Below are 13374 nucleotides of genomic sequence, written 5' to 3' on the forward strand. Positions count from 1 at the left end.
TGTTGATATCAGACAAGAATAAAAACACATTAGAAAAAAAATTGTTTTCTGAGCTTCAAAGATTGGCAATCAGATATCACTGAGCTATTTCACTGATTCCTCAGAAAATCTCTTCAAGGCTTTTAGATTTTCACCTTCAGTGTTCCTGAGGCCAGAGCTAGTGTCTCATTAACTTTGATTTTCTTGTTTGATTATTTTTAACACTCCCAAAAAGCATTTTCCCGCTTCTTAGAAGAAAAATGATGACCTTCTAAAGAAGATATTTTATTTTTATTTTCTTTGGTGTCAAGTAAAGATGGCACAGACAAGGGCTCTGTTTTCTAAGAGCTAAGAAAACAGAGTTAAATTTTCTTAATTAGAAGCAATGAAGATTGGGGTACTGGAACAGTCTGGAGGAAGTTCACACACTGTGAGACCCTTATAGTTTTGTGGAGTTTCTTCAGGTTTTTTTATTTTTCAGTTCCCAGGACTGGAGGCTTGGGAAGCTCCTTAATACATAGGGCATTAAAGGAGAGGTAAGAGAATAGAACATTCTGACGGGGAAACTCCTTAAGACACAGGATATTTACAGGTAGGTGAAAAAATAGGCAGTGCTCAAGTCAGGTGAAACATTGCATCCTGCAGGGAACCTCAGGAAGTAAACAACTCAATGCCCCCAGGAAGGCCATGAAATCGATCAGATTAACTAGACTCCTCCTTCCCCAATCATATATAAACTGTAAGGACTACTGAAAGGAACTCTCGGACAAGTAGAGCTTCCTGGAAGAGGCTCAGACCAACTGAATTGCCGGGGTGGGGGTGGGGGTGGGAAATAAAACAGAAAACAGGCAAGCTGCCTAGGAAAGGTAGAGACTAGCTGCACTGTTTTGGAAGAGGCTCAACAACTATTTCACCTGAAAAGACTACTTCCTAACCTGTTATGCTGTCTGCAGGTTGTGAAGTGAGCTCCAGGTTTTTAGTTTCATGAGCTATCAGCCATGCTGGCCTGGGCTTTTGGTGATCCAGCTGTCCTTGAGCCATTTCTGATCTTTTAAGTAACCCTTCCTCCATACTCCTTATAGCAACCCTAATATAATTCATTAGTTTACCAAGTTGAACCCTGGTGGTATTGGTACTTTGGTTTGTCATTGGTTCCCTCTCTGGAGTGGGTAGATATAGTCATGTCTCCCCAAGAGTAATGTCACACAATAGCTTGCAAAATTATGACCAGCAATACTAAAACCTCGAGGCTCAAGACACTGTTGTTAATGGGTCTGGTCAGGCTCATTTGATAGCAATTGCACGTCAGAGAAACCTACCTCAAACTAGCTTCAGCCGAACAGACCAGAAAGCACTCTCCGAGAATCTCAGTGCATGGATCTCTTCATCACATCCTCTCTTGTTTCCTTTGACTTTTTCATTCTTTCTACACATAGGTTTGCACTGCTTTTTACATGGGGGCTCACATGGCTGCTTCATGACCCAGGGTCTTTATATACCTGTTCTAGGATCCAGTCTAATACAAAACCAACCAATACCTTAGTGACAGTTCCAGACCCAAGGAAGAAGACTTTGATTGTCTTCATTTAGAGTGACTTTGGCTGAGGAGGTCATTGTCAAGTGATAGGTAGCTTCTAGGTTATTATTGAGGGCTGAAGATCTGCCCCCACAGTAATCTGTTATCAAACTGCTGTACCCTTTTCTATAAAGATACAGTTATGTTTACTTAGCCACAGTGGGAAGCATTTAGTCTGAACTACTGACTGAAATGCCTGAGAATATTGGTGGAGAAAGAGATTCATAACCTATCATACCGTCCCAAAGTGCCATTTGCCCCTTTCCAATGGACAGAAGACACCTACATTATTCTCTCAGGACTCCTTGCAAGGGCCTCCCTGCTCCATTTCCCTTCCCATGCCCTTGGGCCCTGCAGCCCTACAGTGTAACACCCACTGGTTATATACTGTCCGGCTTGCTCCCACCAACCAGGTCCTGATTCTCTCTGCCTTGCTTCCAGTGTATTACAAATAAGTTGTATCTTCTCTAGTCTTATGGGGGGAGTCTAAAATTTACCACCACATGCCCTTGTATTTGAATACTTGGTCGTAGATGGTGGCACTGTTTTAGGAGGTTATGGAACCTCCGAGGCACGGGGCCCAGCTAGCAGATGTAGGCCAGTAGGGATGGGCCCTTGAGGATTATAATCAAATTCCACTTCAAATCTAGCTCTCTCTTTCCTGACCCACTTAGGTATGGGTAAACCTTGCTGCAAGCTTCCACTGCCATGAATCAAAGCCACTCCAGCCACTATGCCTTCCTCAGTGTAATAGACTGAAACAGAGCCAAAATAATTCCCTCCTCCCCCCTTTCATTGCATAAGCCAAGCTTTTGCCACAGTTAGGAGAAAAATCAACAATATAGCTAGTTAAGCCATCCAAGGGTTTGAGCAGCATCAAGGGGAATAAGGGGCTGGAGACAGGAGATGGTAAATTTCATAGGCAGTGTAGGGAAACAGAAGGCAGAAAAAGATTAGAGCCGAGATCTCTGTAAACTGGACTGTTTATTCTAAAGCAGCAAAGGGCAAAACCTCCCTCCATGGGCAGGAGTGCCACTGTGCTGGCAGTGAACTCTCTACAGGGGTCAGATCCAGGACAGAGCCACAGTGACCCAGGGCGGTTTTGGGTGCTTGGGTGCCAAGATGGTTTTGGGTGTGACTGACCATTATCCAGGTGAAGAATGTTATTGTGGCTGGGCTCCACATACCTTTCTTCCTTCCTCTGTGTGATGACCAGCTGACCCAGCAAGGTTGTTTGTAGGAGTCTTGTCATGGGATCAAGGAATTCTATCAGTAGCTACCTATCATGTGACTAAAGCATACACAGGTAGGGCTGCTGTTTTTCATTTTCAGTTGAGAAAAAGTAGCTTCAAGATTAATGCAAGTTTCTTATATGCGCTTCCCAGTTAGCAAGTATTATAAGCAAGACCAGATCATTCCTCGATTGATTTTATAAACCATACTATGAGCCTCTGTACTCTCCTAATGCCCTTTACTTTACTGAGTACCTCTTCCTTAAATCTTTCATTATTGTTGTGTTAAATTTTAAACTTATTGAAAATAGATATTTTATGCAATATATTCCAGTATATTCTAATTATGCTAGGATGACATGTCTTTTGGATATATTCCCAAAAGTGGTGGTATAGCTGGATCTTGAGGTAGATTCATTCCCATATTCCTGAGGAACAGCCACACTGATTTTTATAATAGGTGTACAAGTCTGTACTCCCACCAGAGATGGATGGGCATTCCTCTTACTCTACAGCTTTGCTGGCATTTATTTTATTGATCTTGGGCATTCTGATAGGTGTTAAGATGAAATTTCAAAGTAGTTTTGATTTGCATTTTCCTCATGATTAAAATATTGATCATTTAAGTACTCAGCATTTCCTCTATTGAGAGTTCTCTGTTTAGATCTGTACCTCGATTTTAAATTTTATTTGCTTTCTTGATATCTAGTTTCTTGAGTTCTTTATATATTTTGGATATTGTCCCTCTATTGGATGAGTAGTTGGTAAAAATATTTTCCCATTCTGTAGGCTGCCACTATGTCTAAATGATGGTGTTATTTGCTGCACAGAACTGTCTCAGTTTCATGAGGTCCTATTAATTAATTATTGATCTTAATGCCTATGGTAATGGTATTCTGTTCAGAAAGTATTTTTCTGTGACGATGAATGTAATACTATTCTCCACATTATCTTTTATCAGTTTACTTGTATCTGGTACTATGTTGAGGTCTTTGATACATTTGGAGTTGAGTTTTGTGCAGGGTGATAGGGATTCATTTGCATCCTTCTACAGACAACCAGCTGGATTGACCAGCATCATTTGTTAAAAATCTTGTTTTTTCTCTCAGTATATATTTTTGGCTTCATTATAAAATATGAAGCAAAACAACAACAAAAACCAGATGTTCATAGCTGTATGGTCTTGATTAGAATACCATCGATCAACATAAATACCATGCAGTTTTTATTATTATAACTTTGTGGTACATTTTGAGATTGGGAATGGTGAGACCTCAGTTCTTTTATTATTCAGGATTGCTTGAGATATCCTGGGATTTTTGCTACTTCATAGGAAGCCAAAAATTAAATGTCTTTTCAAATTCTGTGAAGAACTGTGTTGATATTTTGATGGATATTGCATTAAATCTGTAGATTGTTTTTGGGGTATGATAACCATTTTTTTTACTATATTAATCCTACTGATCCATGAGCATGGGAGAGCTTTCCATCTTCTTATATATCCTTCAATTTTTTTCTTCTTTGACATCCAGTTTTAATTTATAATGGACAGATAGTAGGTAAGGTGATATTTCAATTTTCTTTGAAATTTTTTCTGTTGAGTTTTGTTTTGTGGCCAAGTATGTGGGTAAAGTGTTTGGTAGATATATGTCATATCTATTTGGTTTATGATGTCAATTAGTTCTAGAATTTCTTTGTTTAATTTTTGTGTAGATGACCTTTATCAGTTGGCAAGTGTTGAATGTCACTTGCTTTCAGTGACATTCCTTTATGAACTTGGGGGACCTTGTGCTTGGTACATTGATGTTAATAATTATAATGTTCTCTTGGTGGATGTTTCCTTTGATGAGTATGTAGTGTCCTTCCCTATCTCATTTGATTAATTTTGGTTTGAGGTTATTTTGTTAGATATTGTTAGATATTTTGATAGATATTGTTAGATATTTTGATAGATATTGTTAGATATTAAATAAAATATTAATTAAAATGATTACAGCAGCTTGCTTCTTAGGTCCTTGTGTCTGGAATATCTTTTTTTTTCATCCTTTCACCCTGAGGCGATGTCTCATCTGTTAAAATGTGTTTCTTGAATGCAGAAGATGGATGCAGTTTTTCCATTCATTTTGGTAGTATGTTTCTTATTACTGGGAAATTGAGACCATTGGTATTGAGAGTTATAAATGAGAAGTGTTTGTTGTTGTCATGGCAGTGGTGGTGGTGGTAGTGTTTTCCCCCCCTTTTTAATTTGCTGGTCTGGAATTATTTATTCCTTCTACTTTCTTGGGTGTAATTAACCTCTTCATCTTGAAGTCTATCTTCTAGTGACTTCTGTAGGGCTCATTTATAGATAAATACTGCTTAAATTTGATTTTATCGTGGAATATCTTTTTTCTCCATCTATTATAATTTAAAGTTTTTCTAGGTATAGTAGTCTGGGCAGGCATTTGTGGTCTCTTAGAGCCTGTAGCCATCTCTCCAGGCCCTTCTGGCTTTTAGAGTCTCCATTGAGAAGTGAGGTGTTATTCTGATAGGTCTGCCTTATATGTTACTTGATTTTTTCCCCCTAAAACCTTTTAATATCCTTTCTTTGTTCTGTGCATTTAGTGTTTTGGTTATTATGTGCTGGGGAGAATTTCTTTTCTTATCAAGTTTGCTTGGTGTTCTCCGTTCTTCTTGTACTTTAATAGGCATCTTCTTTAGGTTCTTCTGTGATTTTGTTGAAAATATTTTCTGTGCCTTTGACCTGGGTTTCTTCTCCTCTATGCCTATTAGTCATAGATTTGGTCTTTTCAGTTTCCCAGATTCCCTGGATGTTTTGTGCCTGTTAGGTTTTTTTTATATTTAACATTTGCTTGGACTGAGGTATCCATATCTTCTCTCTTGTCTTCAATGCCTGAGAGTCTCTTTTTCACTTCTTGTATTCTATTGATGAAGCTTGCCTCTGCGGTTCCTGTTTTGAGTTCCTAATTTTTCCATTTCCAGTTTTTCCTTAGTTTGGTTTTCTTTATTGATTCTAGTCTCTGTTCCTCCAGCAGATCCAATCCCTCAGGTTTATTCCTAACCCTGCAACAGAATATCAGCTGCAGCTTCCTTCCCTTTCCTCCTCTCCATGTCCCTGTGGCTCCCACAAACATCCCCTCCTGGATTCCATCCCCCATATTGTCACTGTGTCCCAGCCACCAGCCCAGGTGGACACCTCACAGGCCTTGTCTGCCAAAACTCCCCAAGTTGCCTTCCTGTTGCCCTTCCTTGCACTTTGTTTCCCCAGCAGACCCCACTCCCTCAGGCTCCTCCCAGCTGCAGCCTCCCTTCTCCCATCCATGTCTCCCATGGATCCCACAGACCATTCTCTCCTGATCCCCCCCCCCCCCCCAGGAATTAGAACCTAAACCTACAATCCCAGATGCCTAGATGGCACCATAAAAACACAATCAATAGCAGCCAGCTCACTATGTTGCCACTAGAACCTAGCTGTCCTGCCACCCTGGGCCTGAATATTCCAATATAACTGAAACACAAGAAAAAGACCTTAAAACTACCAATATGAAGATGGTAGAGGTCCTTAAGGAGAAAGTAAATAAATGCTTTAAAGAAGGCCAGGAGAGTTGGATGAAATAAACAAATTCCTAATGGATTCTGTTTCTACTTCTAGGCCTCAAACTCTCATTCATTACATTCTGCCCTTTACATTTTCATAACATTCTCTAAATCAGTTATTCATTTCCCCTATAAGGGTCTCTAACATATTTATAAAGGCTATTTTGAAGTCCTTGTCTTGTACTTCAACTATTGCCCAGGACCTAATAATTGTAGGGCTGCTGGGCTTTAGTGGAGATATAGTGCCCTGGCTATTAGGATAAAGCCTCAAAAGATATCTGGCAGATGTGGGGCTAAGGTGTGTTGCTAAGAGACCACACTACACAATAGATCTAATGTAAGAGGTTTATCAGAGAGAAGGGAAAGTGAAGGGAAGTTTTGGTAGAAGGATATGAGACAGACAGACAAAGACTGGGAGACAGAGATGATGAACAAGACACAGAGAGTGATCTTGTTCATCACAGTGGAAATGCACTACACCTGACTGCTGGCAGCAGTTGATGAATCACTCAGAGGCAGCCTGGTGAATGTGTCTGATTTACAATATGTCATTGATTGTGTTTTTAAATTGGTATCTAGGCTTCTGACTTTGGGATGTCTGTAATTCTAGGTGCTGATATCTAGTCTTGTCTTTTTGTTATAGTCTTTAGGAAAAGGTTGTAGCTATGGGTTGCCTGGTAAGGGGATGTTTCTGAGATCCTGCCAGGTGTAGCCATTGGGGCTTCTGGATAGAATGTATTTCTGGGTATTAAAAGCTGACACTTAAAATGGAGGTGAGCTAGAAGGGGCACTGAACAAGTCCACAGGAGGGAAGAAAGCAGGGTGCCCCTCTAGAATCTGCTTAGTCTCTTGAAAATGGGGACAGAGAGGGACGAGAGGTCTCAACAAGTGGTCTGGTATAGAGCTGAGTTTGAGACTGGGAGATTGAGCTTGAAGGAAAAGAAGGAGAAGGCAGAGCTGAAGAGCATCCATGTCTTTCCCTGGCCTACTTGCTTCTCTGGCCTGTGAGTTCCCATGGAATGCCTGCAGGAGTTGAGGGCTGGGATACCAGGATCTTTATGGAGGAATGTTGGAGAAGAACTGACTGATCCATTGGAGATGGGTGTAGAGAGGTAGTGGCAGCTACAGCAGATGTTCTGCTTGCAGAGCTGGAGTTGATACAGGGGGCGAGGGAGGAGTTGGAGGAAAAGGGGGAAAGTGATTTTCACTTAGTCTATCTGCTTCCTAGGAGAAATGGCCTGCAGGTGTCTGAGTAATGTCTTCAAGAGTTGAGGGCTGGGACAAAGGAATGGGTAGGGAGGAAGTTTGTGCCTTTTACAAAATTGTATCACCCATGTCCAAGTCTGTATCTCAAACCATGGCTCCCCCTAGACCTACTGGTGGAATGTGGAAAACGTGATGTATTCCTAACCCCGTCACAGTCTTGTTTTTCCTCTCAGAAAGAGAAGTGACAAAGTCCATGTTTATTTCCCAAGGAACTAAGGTAGAATCTGAAAGACCTTAAGGTAACTTGACCAGAAAGCCCAGCCCAGTCCTCAGAGAAGGGTCCCTGCATTGCTGCTTTGGAGATCCTTCTGCCCTATCCCGCTGTCTGGAGACATCCCCTTCCTGAACTGAGCTGTGGAACATTCTGGAAGAATAAGTGGGCTCCGATGAGCAGAGAAAGAAGGATAAGTCAGATCGCATTATAAGTGGAACTGTCAAAAAGCCATCCTCCAACCATATGCTTTCTTTCTTATGAGGTCTTCAGACACTCAGGTTTTCAGATCAGTCTCTTGGCAGCTTGCAACTTCAGGGTTAGAATAGAGCCTTCATGTAGCCTCCGAGTCGATAAATAAAGTAAGCGCTCCATCCCTGCAGATGCATCGACCGGGACCTCATCCAGGTACCAGGGTGGCAATGGTATTAGATAGTCTATAAATGTTTGTTGAGTCTTGAATAAATTCATTTCCTAAAGCTCACTCAGAGATGGTGAATTGACAGAGGGAAGCAAGAAAAATATGCCCATCTCTTTCTCGAGGAATTTGAGTTGCTTATGCAAATAGATATAGACACACTGATCAGCGTGAGCTCAGAGATGAATGAAAAAACCCATCTATCAACCTAAAGAAAATATAACAAGCTATATAACTTCTTGCTGTCCTTGTGTTAGATGTTAGATTTTATGTATATATGATTGTAAGATAGAAAAACTAAGTGACATATGTGGTCTGAACAAACTCAGTTGGCAAAGTACCTGTTGCAAAAAATAGGTCTCTGAGTTCGAATCCTCAGAATGCACGTAAAAAGTCAGGCATGGCGGCTTATTGCTGTCATCCCAGTGCTGGGGAGACAGACAGAAGAATCCTGACCTCTCTGCTCAGCTTATTTTGCCAAGCAGGGGAGCTCTAGGTCCAGTGAGAGACCATAATTCTATAAAATGAAATGGGAACTAATAAGAGGAAGAAAGCCAACATTGACCTCTGGCCTCCATGTACATGTGTGCACACGTGAACTCATCAAGTAAGGCTGGATATGAGAACTGCAAACGGTCTATGAAAATCAGAGGAACTCACATGGATCATTCATTTCTTCACTGGTCTTAAAGACAAATTTCTAGCTATGGCTGGCGAGGTTGCTCTATGGGTAGAAGTGCTTACTCTAGACTTACCAGTATTACATGAAACTGGGTTTGGTTGTGCATGTGTGGAACCCTAATATTGGGGAGATAGAGGCAGGAGGATCATAAACTAATGGCCAGCCTGTGCAACATAACTAGTTTGAGGTCAGCGAATTACACACACACACACACACACACACACACTTGTATATATATATATATATATATATATATATATATATGCATGTACAAGTATATATATATGTATATATATGTGTGTATATACATAAATACACACACACACATGCACGCATGTGAGTGCACGCGCACGAAAACACACACACACCCACACACCCACACACACACACATTGCACCTCACTACTTAAAGTCAAAGTCTACCCTGTCCAGATAGCTCCTCTGAGCTTGGGACAAAATGAAGATTCCCTTTTCTTAATGGGGTTTCCTCCGCTCTGCCCAATCTGGGGAGCCTGACTATAAATTCACCCTGAAAACTCCTTCCCACTCTCCAAAGTTCATATATAGCCCTTGATAACACCAATAAAGTGTATGTGTACCATCTGATTCACTGATCCGGAGCAGGCCCTCATCTACACTAAAATCCCTGGGGAAGGCTCCTCCACCCCCTGCACTCACTCCCAGCTGACAGAGATCCTGTAGACCCCTTCCATAGTGGATTCTGATTCATCCTTCCCACTCCGTGTGCATTAGCTCCTGAACACCCTGAGTGTGGAAATGAAGGATGTGGAACCGCAGCTGGTCCCCAAAAGGCATTACAGTAACTGTCCCCTAGTGTGGGGCACAGCGGGAGGACGCCAACACAGGTACCACATAGAATGTATACATTCTGAGAAGCACCTCAGCTAAGCATAGCATGTTTGCTTGCATGCATCAGATATTTTCTGCAGGAGAGAGCACCATAGTGCTGGCTGATACTTGGAAGTATAGGACAGAGTGAGCAATGGTGAGTTCCGGAGAGCTCAACTGAGCCAGACAGAGCACAGGCAAGAACCCTTCCACAGTGTTTCTGAAATGACATCCTGAAGAATGAGGCAGACCAGAACAATGAAAACTGGTTACAGGTGTGAAGAATGACACAGCAGGGCATACACTTCAGGGAATTAGAAGTCTGCTGTTGAGAGTAGGTAGAGGGCACGCCAGGGTGTTAGACTCTACTGGGTGGGGACTGTTCACCATCCATAAGCTAGAGTCAGGAAGTTCCACTCAGATACCTAGCAGGGATAAAAGCACAAGGTCTTATTTGGCTTGGCAGTAGGAAAGGCATGCAGCAGAACAAGAGGTCTTTGGGTATTCTAGAAGTTGGCAAAGAAACCAGGCAGGAACTTTTCACATTTGTTGATACAGTAAGTAAACACGTTGTTGTTGGAAGTGGTGGTGACCAATGTCACATGCTAAGGACTATGGAAAGGCCAAGGTTTTCTTTGCAATCTAAGAAGTTGGCTTGCTACAGTTATATGTGTGTTTGGAGAAGATAGGGCATTCAGCTTGCATGACTGTAATACATACATCCTACAACTTGGGCGGCCATGTTAGGAATCAAAGGATTTTCCAGTTCCTGACAATAACAGTGTCCGCTTGGTCACCCCAGTCCCTGAGCTCACAGGTGGGTCCCCTTCCACCTACAGCAGGTTACTCTGGGAAAGGAACATGCTGTCAGGAAGCTGGTGGGGCCCCCTGCCTGACAGCAGCCTGCTCCTTGTCTGAGAGGGAGACATTTGCTACAATCACCTGCCGTAAAGAATGTGGCAGGATGGGTAGCGTATGAGAGCCTGCCCCTGTCTCTACCCTGCCCCAGCCAATAGATGACATACACAGGATCCCTGCCTAAGGTTTCCTGGAGCCTCTCTGAACTTGCGGCAGAACTGACAGACTGCTGAGCTCTTGATGCAGGTGACTTTTCCAACACTTGTGTGCTAAGTGGGCTCTATGCCTTAACAGCATACAGGGGAAGTGCAGCTCCCTGCCTGGCCTCTGGATTCCTGGCCTGGGACTCATCGGACTGAGAATCTTGCTGCAACAGAGGAGGAGCTCAGACAGTTTCTGTAGAACTCTAGCCCTCACCAGACTCCCTAGGCAACTGTTTCTACCTTGCCTACAGGCTGTCCTGGGATCCTGGGTAGCAGCTTCTGTAATCCCCAGGACTCAGCATGGGCTCTGCACACAGAACATGTTCCAGAAACATTTCAGACACTGAAATTTCTTGAAACAAGAAGCAGTTACATCCAGAATCACCAAATGAAGCAGATAGCTGGTAGTCAAGTGACTATCCTGAGAGCTACCAAACAGCCTGGTTAGTTAGAAGGTTCCAGAAGGTGTCAGCTGCCAATTACCACGTGCCTCTGTGTGCCAATAGTATGCACTTTGCAGACTCATCTTCTAGTCTTAAAATCCTTTCTTGGGTGGATCGTTAGCTCTGTTTTACTGACGAGGTCATTTAAGCTTAGAAAACTTTGGTCATGTAACCAATATAATGTAAAAGAAAAGAGCGACAACTGTTGAGCCCCTGTCTGGGTAATTCTAAAGCAATTCTCTTTTCACCAGCTTTGAATACTATCCCTAAGAGTTTGTAATTGCTCTTCTAGGGATCTAGCTCCCCCTGGAACAAACTACTAACTACGGGGCTGGCAGTTATCTTGGCAGCCGATGGAGGTAATGGTGGAAGGGAAGTGGAAGTGGATGAAGAGTTCTGAGTTCTGAGTTCTCTATTCTTCTAGTGGGGTGTGATAGAGCCAGTGCACACCAGGACATGGTGCAGCTGAGCTGCTGAGGTGGGGCAGCTGCAGTGACTGGCTCACCACGGAGATAAAAGACTAGAGGGACTATTTACCCACAGCTGATGATTCTAGACAAGCGAGAGCCCTGGGCCTGGACGGTGTGAGCACGGTGCGGCTCCATCTCTCATCGATCAAAGAGCACGGTGGTTCCACACAGGGCTGCCCCAGTCGCCTCCACTTGTGAAAGTCCCTCATTCTCAAGCGGCAAAAGGGCTGGTGTTTCCCATCCCTTTTCTTTGCTCTCTGTGTAAATCCTGGGCTGATGACCAGTAATCCAAGTCCCTCAGCCCAGCCAAGGTGACTAAAAGCCTGACTTTCTCAGCCCTAAAAAGACCCGCCAGGCTGTTCTCTGGGCTCCCCTCTGCAGGAGCATTGACAAGAGCCGGGAGAGGGACACTTTGGCTCAGAAGCCTTCTCACTACACAAAGGCCCTCTTTTCTTTCCCAGGCATGGTGACAAATGCTGCTACTCACTCTGGCTCTAAGGGCTGAGGGGAGGGAGACACGATTCCCATGCCTGAACTCTTGAGAGAATTGTAAGCAAAGAAACTAACGTTCACGGGCTTTTGGCTATAGTTCTTGACTTGCAGCCAGGTGGCCAAGGGGTTCAAAATGACATCATTGTCCATCTGAGTAATTTCTCTGCTTGATCTTCTTGGAAGAATAGTTACCTCAGCAACAGATTGTTATCAGTTCCTCAACAATTTGTGCCGAGCAGCAATTTCCTTTGTGATGAAAGCCAGTGGCTTGAGAGCTGGATCTGGCTGCCTTCAGCCTCCCAGGTCTGTGTGTGGATCGCACTGTATTTAGGGATGGAATTGGTCTTAACAGACAGCTTTATTAAGCAAGGAGGGCCAGGCCGGTGGTGCTGTGATTGCCAATGTCACCTATTCCCACAGTGGATTGAGCTGAGCCTCTGAATAACTGTTCTTACCACTGATGGCTGCCAGGCCCCAGCCGGAAGGAGGATCTGAAAGAAGACTGATGTCCTACTGAGGTAGCTAGGGGTTGTCTTAAGTGCATTCTCCTGTGCTCCTTTTTTGCTTCTTCTACTACTGGCTGACATCCTTTGTCATTCGACAAAGATAGAGGATCCAAGAGGCATACAGAAAGAAATCCAAGGAACTTTATAGCCAAATCCAGATTCCTCTTGGCTCATGATAGGGTGACTTATAAGCTGGGAGCTGCCTCTCCCTACAGCACTGAGAGGATCTTACTGTAGATTGCTAATGGAGGGGAAAATGAAAATTCAGAATCCAAAGCTCAGGCTAGGGAGAAGGGTCAGGGAACACAGTACTTGCTGTGTAAGCAAGAGAACCCGATTTTGGTTCCCTAGCACCCACATAATGAATAGACATGGTGGCGTGTGTCTGTAACCTTAACCCCGGTCACGGAAGGACAGAGAAGCAGATCCTAGGGCATTGATGGCTAGATGGTTTAACCTAGAGAGTCCCAGGTTTGTGACCCTGTCTCACAAAGGGTGAAAATGTCACTGAGGAAACATCTTGGTGTTAACTTCTGGCCCTATGCATGCCCACAGGATGAGTGAAACCCCTCCGCCCCACATACACCCTTGTG

This window comes from Mus pahari, chromosome 10, assembly GCF_900095145.1.
Source record: "Mus pahari chromosome 10, PAHARI_EIJ_v1.1, whole genome shotgun sequence".
NCBI lineage: Eukaryota > Metazoa > Chordata > Mammalia > Rodentia > Muridae > Mus > Mus pahari.